General features: G+C 46.6%; 1 pseudogene; it reads left to right on the forward strand.

The window, feature by feature from the left end:
• The first annotated feature begins 11631 nt into the window (after positions 1-11631).
• LOC119284467 lies at positions 11632-14631 on the forward strand (annotated as a pseudogene).
• Positions 14632-15307: the final 676 nt, after the last annotated feature.

Below are 15307 nucleotides of genomic sequence, written 5' to 3' on the forward strand. Positions count from 1 at the left end.
TCAAAGAAATCTGGATATCTCCATTCTATCTGAAACTGGTTTATGAAATCTACTCCCTCCGTTCCTAAATACTTGTCTTTCTAGGCATTTCAACAAGTGACTACATACGGAGCAAAATGAGTGAATCCACACTCTAAAATATGTCTACATACATCCGTATATAGTAGTCATTTGAAATGTCTAGAAAGACAAATATTTAGGAACGGAGGGAGTATCTGACTGCGAAGAAGATGGCAAAACTACTACCAAGAGTATTCGGTCACGACGGTCAGTGATGCTTCCTTATCAGAAATCATGAATAACATATATGTAACTGGCCGATTGGTCAAAAGGGCCATTGAACTCTTGCCTTTGGACGTCAAGTTCGAGGCGAAAAAGGCTATCAAGTCACAAACTCTAGTAGATTTTCTAGCCGATTAGTTGGAGGCATGTATGCTGGCTTCCTCCCTTGATTCAAGTCTCTTGCCAGATTAGTTGGAGGATCTCAAGCTCATTGTTGATGGAGCTAGCATGATTCGGGTTACCGAGGTGGCACAGATGATGTGGCAGCAATGGAGGCGACCTCAGAGATAGTGTCTCTTCATCATTGCGTTTGTGGCGTCAGACCTCTTCTAATGGATAGTTGCTTAGATGAGGCGCTAAGCACATTAAATAGTTTAGCAACTATAGTTTCTAAGGCTTAGACTAGTGACATATGCATGAAACTAGTCTAAGTTACTACCTTCATAACGCAAAGTAACATAATAGTAGTATCATGGATGGCTTCATTTATTAACTTGTAGACTCATCTTGTCTTGGGAAGTGCTATGTTACAGTAACATATTATGTTACCACCTCTCATTAACTATTTGCCACGTAAGCAAAATTTTCTTGAAATGCGCTATGTTACTACATAAGTTACTCTCACTATGACTAGCCTAATGCATTGGTGCTTAAGTTGTTGTTCCTAAGCTCCCTTCATTTAATGACTTACCAACTAAACTCTTTCATGCATTGGTGAGCTTGCTTCGTTTAAATGTTTGGCCTAGGTTTGCGCGCTTGGCATTGGTTCTTTCTGGGTCATCAAACTCATCTCTCTCCTCTTAATTGTCTTGCCACATCAGATTTTTTTTTTGTCTACGTGGCAGGCTTAGCACCTGTACAATGTGGAGCATTGGGAGGGGCCTCATATATACTTCTTTGAAACCTTGTCTGCTGCTTGCTGAAATACTACTACTTACTTCAGTGCTAGCTGTATATTATAGTGTGTACTGTAAGACTATGGAGAAAATTGTACTAGAATTTTTTTTGGGATCAAGCTATGGTATAAAATACCTGGAAAATCATTTTATTCATTCCAGTAATTAAGTTCCTGAGATGAGATCATCTATCTTATTCTTATCTGTGATAACAACATATGCCCAGCTGGTCTGGTCTCATGTATAGGTATAGCAGCCGGAGCCCGACCTGGTGTACATATAAAGAGTAGAAGAAGCAATCAGTCAATCAATCTAGTTTTTATTAAAGCTAATGGCTAGTTGGGAAGCCGCCTAGAATTATTCTGCTCATTTGTTAAACCATCATAACATCCTACACAAATGATTATTCTGCTCATTTATTATACAATTGTTATTCTGCCGTCACGATAATCAAAATATGGCAGACTACGTATTCAAATACACATCACATCATAAGCCAAGGGCGACCAAGTCAAGTCTCGAAGGCGAGAATACATCAAGCGGATCCAAAGTATTATGAGTAATAGCATCTCCAGCCGCGCCTCAGAACGGCCTTTCCAGGCGATTTTTCGCGTCGGCGTCGAAAAAACGGCCCAGTCACGCCCCAGGAGCCCGATTTTTGCCGGCCTGGGCCGAAATCAGCGCCGGCGGACCCAGGGCGAACCCGGTGCGCTGGGGCCGCCCAGGGGCGCAGGGGCGAGTGGTTTTGGCGCGAAGCAGACACGGGCCTGCCGAGTCAGCGAGACGGGCGCTTCGTCGCCCTCATCGCCTCGGTTTCCGCGGGAATCAATGCCAAGGCTGCCGCGCTGCCGCCGCCGGTCAGCCTTGCCATTGATTCCTCATGGGCGGTGCGTCACGGGGCGGCACAGCGACACCTGCCCTCCCGCCACGCGTACTCACGGGCGCGGTTATATAAGCCGGCGCCCTCCCTCGCCTCAGGTTACACCAGCCCAAGCCGCCGAGCTCTCTCCCTCTGCCATGCGCCGTCGCCGCCGAGCCCTCCCTCTCCCTCTCCCGTGCGCCGCCTCCGATTCCACCCTCACTCCGACAGCTCCCCAATGGCCGAACGCTTCCCCGGCGACGAGGCAGCGGCCAATGGCTTCGGCCGCCGCTCGCTCCGTGAATAGGAGTCCTGGCTCCTGTTCGAGGCCAACATCCCGGCGCCGCCAGACATACGCGCTGGGCCGTCGGGGTGGCGGCTCAGCAACGGGGGAGTGCTCGTTCCCCCGTTGCCTGACGCCATGGCGCAGCCCGCCTACTTCGCTGACGAGGTCGAGCTCGCGCGCGCCTCCCTCATCGACGAGAAGTGCGCCCTACCCCAGTACGCCGCCGACAACCACTCGGCGTGGGCGGCATACTTCCAGCGCCGACAAGAGCACAGGCTGGCGTCCACCAACGGGGCGCCGGTAGTGGGCGGCATGAAGAACAGCGAGGGGCGGCGCATGTGGTAGGGCGTCCCCGCCCGCACGCTTGACGGCGTGCTGGCGCACCTCGAGGGTGGCAACGAGCCGCCACTGACATATCCTCCCCCGCGGCTCCGGCCCCAGCCCACCGCCGACGCGCCGGGCAATGGCTGACCAGGAGGTTCGTCTCCTCATCGTCTTCCTCCTCCTCGTCGTGATCCTCTTCCCACTCCTTCGGCTCTCCGGCGCTGCTCGTCGTCAAGGCCGAGCCAGCGGCGGAGACGCCGCTCGGCCGACGCACTCGCAGCACCCGGCATCGTCATCAACAAAGGCGGCCGGCGAGCCCCAACGTCCGCTCCTCCACGCTTCGTCAATCCGAAGACGGAGCCAGGGCTCGCGCCGGTGAAAACGGAACCAGGGCTCCCCGCCGTGAAGACAGAGCCCGGCGAGGTGGAGCTCGATGATGATGTGGCGCTGAAATGGGTGCGCAAGGACTTCCTCAGGATGGAGAGGGAGCGCTAGGTCGCCGGACTGCGGCACTTCGAGCAGCGCCGCCGGGGGCGCGAAGAAGGAGTCGTCGTCGTCCTCGGTGACAGCAACGACGACGCGCCTCCGCCGGCACCTGTCCGCCATGGTGACGCCGGGCAGGGGTGCAGCAGGGACGGCCGTGTCAAGGAGGAGAAGGCCGACGACGACGGCGGCCACGAGGATGGCGGCGTCGACGGCGACTACTCGGCGTTCAGCGATTTCTTTTTTTAGTTTTATGTAACGCATCGTGAACATGTCTAATATATGCCGAAGTTTGCCGAAATTTAGCCGTGTTTAAACGTACTGCGCGGAATGTTTTGAGAAAATTAGACGCGCCTGGGGGCGGCCCTGGGGCCGGCGACTGGGGACCAACTCGCCCCCACGCCGTTTTTTGTGCCGGCTCGCCCCCAGGCGGCGAATTTAGGCGCCCCCTGGGGGGCCAACGGCTGGAGATGCTCTAACACCCATCCTCTGCGTAACTAGGATGCACACAGCGAAACACCAAATTCTGACACTAGAAAATGAAACAAAACCGACAAATCGACAACAAGTAGCGTCCTATAGACCGACACTTTACCTATGTTGAAAGCGGCGGTGAATCGATCTGAAGGTTATGCTGCTACCCATGTTGAGAAAAAAAAATCTCCGTAGCCGCTTGCTCCCATCACGTACTCACCGCCTTGAACAACGGTTCGTGCTCAAGTCAACTGTTCCAGGCAAAAAATAGAAAACCCAAGTCATGGGCTGCAAATAAGTTCCAGAGTAGCTAAGACCACAAGCCACCATTTATGCATCTCCTTTAGAGTTGCACATGTGCCAGCTAACATGGAGCATCGATCCACCCTTGTTTCTCTTTACAATTGCACATCCTTCTCTCCCTTGCCCTAAACCTTGCATCCTTCACCACTACCACTGCCACCAATGAGGAGGACGACCAAATTGTAAAGAGTTTCTTACTGAAAGCCACCAATCAATACCAGATTTTGCTGAATCAAAATAGAAGTGTTACATCAGTGAATTCAGAAAAATGGACCCGGCAGATCTGTCGCACTTAAACGAGATCCTAGACCGAATTCAGAATCTCGCGATTTCTACCTTGGTGTATGACCAAATCAGATATAAAATCAACGATAGGGAAATTTATATCCCTCCCACCACCCATCTAGTTGCTACGGTCGAAGATTTAGCCGACATACGAACTATGCCTCAGACGAGGCGGCTGACATGGATGAAGATGTCGATGGCACATCAGGAGTGGCATCACCCGTGGCCATATCTCATAGCGGCAGTTGGATCGCAACCTCTATGGACGATGTCTACATGGTTGACACCCCTAAGGAGGACAGGGAGAAGTAAGAAGATCCCCCCAAGCGCCGACATTCTCGGAAGCGATCCAAGGGCACTGGGAGAGGCAAGGAGATCCACAATAACAATACGGAAGCCGCTGATAACGGTGCTACTCCGGATGATGCCGAGGACCAGGATAATGGCGATAACGCGACGCCTGGTCAGTTTGAAGGCCCTACAGGGATGTCCGACAATGAGGACCTTGAAGATCCAGAGGATTGAGAAGATAGTAACTATCTCCCTGAATCCGAGGAGGAGGTCAGCCTCGGACCCGAGGAGTTCATCATCCCTAAGGACCCATACGAGCAAGAAAAAAATTGATTGCGGCTCGTTGCAACCACCCGAAGCATGAAAAAGCAACGAAAACATCTTCAAGCTGATCAAAACACGCTCAATGATAAGTTGGTAGAGGTCCTCGCAACCGAGCAAGAACTTGAATTACGGCGTGCAGACACAGGTAAATCCTACCCATGAGGGCGTCTACTTCCCACATTCGATGACGTAATTGCCGAAAATGTGCCATTCAAGCACGATAGAGCTGATCAGCCTTACTGTCCTCCTTGGGGCCGGGATAGGCCAACGGGAGGAAACAAAAATCCTCCCAGAACCCCTCACCGTGAAGGCAAGGACCCAGTCCAATACACTGAGCCGTATGATTTGCGAAGGAAAATAACCCCAAATCCAATAGTTGGACAGGCCGGCTATGATGCCTGGCTCGATAAGCAGGAGAGGGCTCGGGAGGATACACATGCTCGGATGACAATGGATATCCGGCATGACGTAGCTTGGTTTCGAGGAGCTGCACATCCAGTGTGTTTTACAGATGAGGTCATGCAACATCAGTTTTCGAAAGGGTTTAAACCCGTAAATATTGAACAATATGATGGAACGATTGACCTAGCTGTGTGGATTGAAGATTTCCTGCTCCATATTCATATGGCCCGAGGAGATGATCTCCACGCCATCAAGTATCTACCGCTGAAGTTTAAAGGAGCAGTGAGGCATTGGCTTAATAGCTTGTCTGAGAACTCTATCAAAAGTTGGGAGGAGCTCGAAGATGCCCTCAGAGCTAACTTTCAGGGTACATATGTCCGGACTCCGGATACCAATTCACACTTGATCATCCAGCAGCCCGGCGAGTCTACTAGGAAGTTTGCCTTTCAATTACTAATAATAAAAAATAAATCCTTTTTGATGTACCACGCCTATTATTTTCCTTTGCTCTATACGACGCCTATTATTTTCCTTTTTGATGGCCCATGTTTAGGGTTTTTCATGATTTTGATCACCACGTTGTTCAATCTCACAATTATGGCCTCTTTTCTGGCGTAAGAACAACTTCCAGCATGCATTTTCGTCTCAATGGAGTGGGCTACTTATACTCCATGAAACCGCCCAATATTTCATATTTTAATATTTTGTTTTTTTCCTAGTTTTTTTATTTTCTTTTGAGAATCTACTGCTTTTCCTAGTAACCGTGAGTTAAAAAAACAACTTGAACTTTATTAGTTAGAAATAATGGTTACATCATCTATTATGAGAGTTACAAGATCTTCTATGGGCTCCTCTATCCAATCGCTAGTCATGAAACATTTTGCTAACCTAGCAAGCTCATGAGCTACTTTATTCGCTTCCCTATTACAATGTTCAAAACTGGTTTGAGGAAAATCGCAGGCCATAAAGAAAACAATCCTCTAAAATTGCAGCCGCTGCTCCCACAGACAGTCCTCCGTTCTTTATTGTGTCAATGACTTCCATATTATCAGAATGACAATTAGACGATTGCAGCCCGTCTTTTGTGCCAATGGTAAACCAAACCTGAGTGCTAATGCCTCCGCTGTCAAAGCATCCGTACAATACTGAATCTTCCAGTTACCACCTACTATGAAGTTACCTTTATCATCTCTGACAACAGCACCCGTTGTGCCCCTAAGCTGATTATGATCAAAAGAAGCATCCACATTCAATTTAACAAACCCCATGGGAGGTTTGCACCATCCTTCACTTTTTCTCTTTGCTTTAGGCGAGTGGGCATTAACATAATTCACTGTTATAGCCCGAATCCTCATCAAGGTTTGGAACGCCTCCTAGGCTTACCCTCATGGACTAGTTTCCATCTATTCCACCATAAATACCAAGTAGCTATAGCGATTAGTTCCCCTGCATTCCAGGAATCCAAAATGGGTAGTTCATAATCAGGCATAAGGAGTAAGAATTCAAGGACTGCCTCTCCTGCACGGTTAATGACGCATGATTTTTTTACCACTTCATACAACCCCAAATATTGCCATACTTCTTTTGCCTTCTGGCATAGAAATAATATATGTTTCGTGTCCTCTGGCCCATCCAAACATGATGGGCAGCTTGGCTGAGTTTTTATATGTCTGTTGGCCAATGTAATGCGACACAGTAGAATCCCATGAAGCGTCCGCCAAATAAAAAATTTAACCTTCGCCGGACAAGCTAATTTCCAAATCATACCCCGGCCCCATATAGGATTGACCTTACTTCTACCCATGCCATTTGAGTAATCCAATTTCCTCCCATGTTGCTTATTCCATTCCTCTACATAAGTTGATCGTACAATGAATAAACCGTTTTTGTATAGCTTCAAGCAATAAAGTCCGACATATTGTGCATAGGGATCGGGATCGCTAGGACTCTACGGTGATCAATAGGCCACAAAGTTTTTCTCACCAAATATTCATCCCAACAATTCGTGAATGGGTCAATAAGATTAGAAACTTTCGTCAGGAGATTCCCCCTTGTAGGTGTAATAATTTTCCTATCTGCACAATTTGGGATCCATGCATCTCTCCATATGTCAATTTTCTCCTGTTCTCACTCTCCATATACAGCCTTTCCTAAGAGAATCCACTCCCGCCATAATGCTTTGCCACGTAAAGGATGAGCCCTTTTTTAATGCTGCGCTCATCAAGCCGCCCTTCGGGAATACTTGGCTTTTAGGATTGTTGCACATAACAATTCGGGCTTATCCAAGAGACGCCATGCTTGTTTCGCTAACGAAGCCAAGTTAAAGCAGTGTATATTACAGAAACTCATTCCTCCTTGGTCTTTTGGAACACACATCTTCCACCACGTCATCCAGTGCATCCTTTTCTGATTGTCCTCGTCACCCCACCAGAATTGTGACATCGTGTCTATTATTCCTAGTATTCGTGAGTTCGTGACCCACTGGAGTCCGGGACCTCCTATTAAGCTCCTTCAGCACCCGCAACTTGAGCTAGCACTCACACGCGTGCTTAGCGGACCGCGGACCAGCAGAGTTCGGTCGCTCGCTAGCAGCCAAGTTTCTTTTTGTTCCTTTTTTTTCTGTTGTTGATCCACTAGAAAAAAAACCATTACAGATTTAAGGAAAAAGTTCATCCATTTGAAAAATACATCCCGTTCAAAAAAAGTTCATCAATTTTGTAAAAATTTATTTTGTAAAAAGTTCACCGATTTTAAAAAAATTCATCTGATTTGAAAAAAGTTCATTGATTCTGAAAAAATATCATCAATTTTGAAAAAAGTTCATCGATTTTTTTTAAAAAATCACAAATTTGAAGAAAAAGTTCACGCATTTAGCAAAAAGAAAAAGAACCGAACAATACCGTTCCTAGAAAAAAGAAAAAGTTCCAAGACCGAAAAAAGGATAAAAAGGAAAAAGATGTGAGTTAGGACAATCGGTCGAGATGGCCTAGTGGTTAGTTCGCTAGCCTCTAAACAGAGAGATCTTTGGTTTGAACCTGGAAGTCGCACCATTGTTTAGAAGTTTCTAACAAAAAAAGAGATAAAAGGTTATACAGAGCCGGGCCAGCTCTCAGGAGGAGTGTTCGTTTGCAAAATTGCAAATAACGGGCGCCTGAAGCGCTAAATAGGATCTGCCCTGGAGTCCTTCCTTTTTTTTGAGTGGGCACTGGGGTCCTCCTATTCAGGGATTTTCAGAACAAATAGCTGAGCAAAGGTCTTAAGTATTCTATATGGTCTTTCAATTGCGCAGCCCAATAAATTCATTTATATATTTTGGAAAATAATTTATTTGACATATTTTAAAAATATTGAGAAAATTAAAATATTGCGCAGAACGGAAAATGCCCATTTTTCTCAATATTAATACCCATACATATATATGCAATGAAAGTTTCATCCTTGCGCTTTGAAATGCTTATGTGTGTACAACGAAAATATCATCTATTCTTTTTGAAGGATCATATATTTTAAAAAGTTGTTCATGGCTTCATGCATGTCTGGATACATGTTCATATACCTAAAAATAATGTTGAACAATTTTTGTAGAAAATAAAAGAAGATTGCAAACACTTAAAAGCATAATTAAAAAAAATAGGAAACAAAATCCAAGGAAATGGACAATATAAAAAAATGATGAAAATAAATTAAAAAGGTGTGAAATACCCAGAAAATATATGTATAGGTTTTGAAATTAAATTTAATGGAGGAAATATTAATCTGTTTAATACTAGATACCCTGAAATGCAACGTGTAGAATTTTGAAAACACTAAAATTCTTTCTGAATTTCTTAACAATTTGTGGAAGCTAAATATTTGAAATTAAAAAAATGGTGATAAGAAAAAATTGTGGAATCTATAAAAGATCATTTCAATACTTATTTTGGATGAATGGGAATCTGCCCTAATTTGTTGGACCTCTTGTCCTCTGCTTGGTGGCAAGGGACCAGGGAATTCAACGATACAAAACTGAACGTACATCCATCCATACTGTACTTTTGAAAACTAATTCAAACTTGAATGTCTGTATATCATATTTCGACCAGTACAACAACGACGACAACGCTTATTCTGAGTGTTGTGAAGAGTTGATCATATTTCCATGTGACAAATGTGCAGGCACAAAACGCTTTTGTCTTCTGAAGACGATCTGTGGAGGTTCAAGATTAAGATCTGTGGAGGCATTGGGCGCCAAGACGACGCTCGGTCATTGTATGACAAACCAGCTTATAGTAGAAAATAATGAAAACCCGGCGTCTTTGTAAGGATTCCATCGACCGCACGGAGGAAACAATGGTATGCCTCGTAGTGAACGCCGTAGAATTCTTCCTTGCAGCTGGACGTACAAACTTAGGTACGCGGAGTCTAATTCAAATTCCTCATGAACTAGCTACCACGAGCTAATTGTTAGAAGTATAATTATATTTAAGTTAGAGATTAGGACTTAGAGATAGGATTGGTTTAAACCATGTACGACTTGTCCCCTACTCCAAGTCTCTCTCACATATTGTACTCTATATATATCCCACACCTGGGTCAGATCAATACAACAGAAACAACACAATATTCATCAATCTCATATTTTCTACATAATATTAGAGTGGTTTGTCTCACGACACCGATCCTAGGAACCTTTCACCACACTTCCGCAACGCGCCGCCCCCGGGGAGATTAATCTCCTCTCGCCGGGGGCGTGGCACCCGGTCAGCAACTTCTTCCCGCGAGCACCAAGCATAACTTCATCGCCAAGCGCCGGCAACTTCATCGACTCCATAGCCCATGCACGCATCGAGCCGCAAGAACATGGCCGTTTCACATGCATACGTGCGTGGCAACACTCGCCATGATGAACATGGGTACGTGCATGGCATGAGCCGTGGAACCCAGCCACGGCCCTTCTGCAGCGTCGACCGACAGCGCCGGCCACGCGCCGCTGTGCTCCGCTGGTAGGGGCTTCGACATCACATTGACGTACACGGCGGTGCTGGACTACGGAAACACATGTGGCTGCTTCGATCCGGGCGTACACTGATCGTAGCTACATCAACTTCCACTGTTCGGGACTACGCCAACAGCGATCTTCACCGACTGGCAAACTACACCGAGCGAGATTCCGCACCGATTCCGCACCACGTACACGGCGGACCGTCTACACCGAGCCGATGCAGCGAACGTGCATCAAGCCACCGATCTGCAACTACACCGACACCTCCCCGAGCCGAACTACATCAAGTTGTACGACTACGCCGGGCCACTGATCACATACTTCTTCAGCGCGGCATTGACATCGACACTTCGTCGACGCGAAGGAACGCCTTCAAGCGACATCATCGTCGACACGCCACTGCAGCACCATTGCCGACACATCACCGCCAAGATCGTCATCAACGTGGTCTTCATCATCATAATCATCAACACACTGCCGCCGCTTTGTCCACAAGATGGACACCTAGCGTCCTCTGACAGACTTTTCTGCAAGATGCGACCTCGGCGACGGCAATGACCACGTCACGACGACGGCACCGACCGCGTCATCCACGACGGCACGACTGCATCGACACGGCGTCACTACAGTGACGACCCCACATGGCCACATGGTTCTGGCAAAACCAATGTGTGCTCGATGGACTTCCTCCGGTCTTGGCAAAACTGGCAGACTCATCGCCGACGACACCCTCTGACATCCGCAAGGTGCATCGTCCACGTCTGCAGCCCCGTCATAGCGCATTTTTTTGCGCCTCCGGCTTTGTGCGGTTTCATCATCCACGACGACCACACCATCGACCACGGCTACATCACCCTGACCGGCTACCTCGACATCGACCACACGGCTACGTCTACAACAACTCATCGGCAACAATTCCAGTCAACAGCGTCCGCGTCGTCACTAGCGTCCACGCCACTCCCGCTGTGACTGCGGGAGGGAATAGAGGAGAAGGCAGGAAGGCACCAGGAGGGGACGCAGTCACCGCCCTAGGTGCCGACCCATCAGAGACGCAGTTGATGATGGCGCGGCGGAGAAGACGACAAAAGCACAAGAGTTCAAATTCAGTCGTCATCGTCCGCTTTACTCCTGCTACGACTGAGGGGGAATGTTAGAAGTATAATTATATTTAAGTTAGAGATTAGGACTTAGAGATAGGATTGGTTTAAACCATGTACGACTTGTCCCCTACTCCAAGTCTCTCTCACAGATTGTACTCTATATATATCCCACACCTTGGTCAGATCAATACAACAGAAACAACACAATATTCATCAATCTCATATTTTCTACACTAATAATTCATTAAGAACTGGCCTCCACACCGGGAGAGTCGTCATCAGATCACCGCACCGGAGCACCCACTGATTGATTTGAGCCACTCACCGTCACCGGCGGCGACATGGTTCCTTTCCTGGCGCCGCTGCTGGGCAGCGTGGCGGCCAAGGTCGGTGACGCGCTGGTGGGCGAGCTGCTGCGGGCGTGGGGGCTGGACAAGGCCCGCCGGAAGTTGGAGCGCCACCTCGCTGCCGTCCAGTGCATCATGCTGGACGCCGAGGCCAAGAGCCGCACCAACCCTGCTGTCCGCCAGTGGATGACGGACCTCAAGACTGCCGCCTACCAAGCTGACAACATCCTTGATGCCTTTCGATACGAGGCTTTGCGGCGTCGTGCCGCTCATATCCGCCACTCCACCACACATAAGGTTCGTCCTACCTTCTTCCCACTCTGATGTCATTTTAAGCTCAATCTGAACATAGAAGCCTTTTAATTTCAGTTTTATTGCTTTTCATATCAGGTGCTGAGCTACCTCACCGTTAATAGTCCGGTTGTTTTCCGTCTGTCCATGAGCAGGAAGATGAAGGATGCCCTTGAGATGATAGATGAACTGGTTGTTGAGATGAACAATTTTCACTTCCTACAACTTACCGTGACAACAAGCGTTGATCATCCACAAACACATTCTCATGTTGATGTATTAGAGATTGTTGGTAGACAAGATGACAAGGAACAAGTGGTGAAGATATTGCTCGACCACTCTCACAACAACAATAAGAATAAGAATGTCATGGTGCTTCCCATAGTTGGTATGGGGGGAATTGGTAAGACTACACTTGCTCAACTTGTGCACAATGATCCGAGGGTGATGCATCATTTTGAGTTGGTCATATGGGTCTGTGTCTCTAACAAGTTTGTTATCGAAGAAATTATTCGATCTATAATACAAGTGGTCACAATGAACAAGTGTGAATTGACTGAGATGGAAGCACTGCATAAGAAACTTGGTGAACTGTTGGGAAAGAAAAGGTGCCTCCTATTGCTGGATGATGTTTGGAATGAAGATAGACAAAAATGGGATGATATGAGATCTCTGCTATGCTCACATGTTGTCTCAAGCAGTGCTATAATTGTTACAAGCCGCAGCGATCAAGTTGCTTCTATCATGGGTACACATCCTCCACATCAGATATCACTTTTAAATGAGGATCAGTCGTGGGAGCTTTTCAACAGAAACGCATTTGGAAGGGGAGTAGAGAAGCAAGAGGAATTGATTTCAATGGCCAAGAGTATTGTCCACAAGTGTAAGAGATTGCCTCTTGCCATCAAGACTATAGCAGCTTTACTACGTTCCAAGAATCACAGTCATTAGTTTTCTATTGTTGATAGTGATGTATGGAAGAGTGACATCCTCGCTACTGGGATTGCACCTGCACTACAACTGAGCTATCATCACTTGTCATCAGAAGAAAAAATATGTTTTTCATTATGTGCTATCTTCCCCAAGGATAGGCTGATGGATAAAGACATGTTAATCCAGCTATGGATGGCAAATGACTTCATTGCATCAGAAACAAGAGGCCAACAAATTTTCGATGTGCTAGTTTGGAGATGTTTCCTCCAAGACGTCGAGATTCAAAAGAATCGGATCTTAATGATTGGAGACGAGTTCGTCCACCAACCAACTACTTGCAAGATGCATGATCTTATGCATAATCTTGCTGACTTTGTAAGCGGAAATGATTGCTCCATTCTGCAAGAATCTTCATCAAGTCAAGAAAGTCTGCAAGGATCCACATATGCCAGTTCATTAGAGCATGAGGTTCGATATTTGTCACTTGATCATGTTAGCAATGATAGTATTACAACCATGAAGGAAATACTAGCTCCCCGACCCCGCACGATATTAGTCCACCCGGACTGGAATGATTTTGGGATGGACTATGGGACTCGGCTGAGTATGGCCAAGTCAAAATTCATGTCCTTGCGAGCATTGAGGACACACTCAATTGAGACACGTATGGCAAGCATGAAGCATCTTCGCTATCTAGAGTGTTCTGATTCTGATATATCTGCATTGCCTGAAGCGATTACCATGTTGTATAGCCTGCAAACATTGAAGCTCATTTGTTGTGACAAACTTAAGAAATTACCAGAAGGCATGAGATATATGCTCAGTCTTCGGCACCTCTTCCTCATTGGGTGTTTCAATTTGGAGCGCATGCCACAAGGTATTGGTAAGCTGAATTCTCTGCAGACATTGACAAGTTATGTCATTGATAGTGATGACGGCCGTGGAATTGATCAACTGAAAGATATGAATCTAGGTGATGGTCTTTCTTTGACAGAGCTGAGAAAAGTGCATAGTGCAGAAAATGCTAAACAAGGCAATATACTCACCAAGCATAATTTGAAAAGATTGGCACTCGATTGGTATGGAGGTGTTACAAGAAGCTATGGAGATGAAGTAGACACTAATGTAGAAGGAATATTAGAGGCCCTTCGTCCTCACAAAAGGCTTGAAGCTTTACTGTTATGTAATTATAACGGTGCCAAATTCTCATCATGGATGCACGACTCTACACTGTTAGAACATCTCAGTGAACTTTGTCTGAGTCAGTGCAGGAACTGCAAGGATCTTCCACCATTGTGGCAGCTTCCCTCTCTCCTGTACTTGCATTTGTTTGGTTTGGATAGATTGACAAGTATATGCATCGGTAATTATGATTATGATACAAACAACGGGGAGTCATGTATTTCTCCACCACCCTTCTTTCCTAAATTGGAAACCTTGAAAGTTTTCTACGTGCCTGAGCTAGAGAGATGGCACCAGGAGGTGGCAGGACAAGCCGCGGTTGCATCATTCCCTCGGCTCAAGACGCTATGGATTGTTGGATGCCCAAGGTTAGAGACACTACCGGTGGCTGTGTCATTTCCTCAGCTCAAGGAGCTACGGATTGTTGAATGCCCAAGGTTAGAGACACTACCGGAGGGGCTCCTGCAACAGCTTCCAGCCCTCGAGGGACTATATATCAGGGACTGCCCTGGCTTGGAGGTAGCCTTCACAAGAGGAGGCGCTTGCTGGGATTTGGTTGAAGCAATTCCGAAGAGACAAGTTGGTTGAGCCCGTGCAGTGAATGCTTGTGTATGCCGGTCTCATGGGATTATTTATTTGTTCCAGGGTTGATGTATTGTTGAGCCCGTTCATTATATGCTTATGTTGAGCAATAACCTAGCTAGGTACACTCAATGTGAAAACTGAGAAGCACCACTACTTGTGTTCTGAAGCATAATGTATGTATGCAAATCTGTTCCCGGTCCGAGGCATGTTCTGAAGCATGATGTGTGTCACTCCATTTTCCCTCCCAAGAAGCATAAATACCTATCAACAAACAGATGACAGCCTCAACTCGGGGGGAAGTCAGATAACGCGTGCCTCAACTATGTCAGATCTCCGTCTCAATTACTCAACCATGCATGATTCTATCTGTCAACATGGAAAAACGCACGCTGTAGGAGCACATAACTGATACCTGTATTGTAATGATTCAAGCCAGAAACTCCCATTTCTGTTGCTCCTATTGAAGATGACTAGCTAGCTGTTGGAAGGCCTCCCTAACAATTGCGGCAAATAATTCAGCATGAGACAAGAACAAAAAAATACAGAAAGCAAAGCGGTAACAGCAACAGAATATTTGTTCCAAAAAGGCAGTAAGCATCAGGGTGCAGGCACGGTTATTCTAGATGAACTCCTAGCAAGTCCTCTGTTTTTCAGGTATAGAGCTTTATGAACTGAAATG

The sequence above is a fragment of the Triticum dicoccoides genome, chromosome 4A, assembly GCF_002162155.2.
Source record: "Triticum dicoccoides isolate Atlit2015 ecotype Zavitan chromosome 4A, WEW_v2.0, whole genome shotgun sequence".
Taxonomy (NCBI): domain Eukaryota; kingdom Viridiplantae; phylum Streptophyta; class Magnoliopsida; order Poales; family Poaceae; genus Triticum; species Triticum dicoccoides.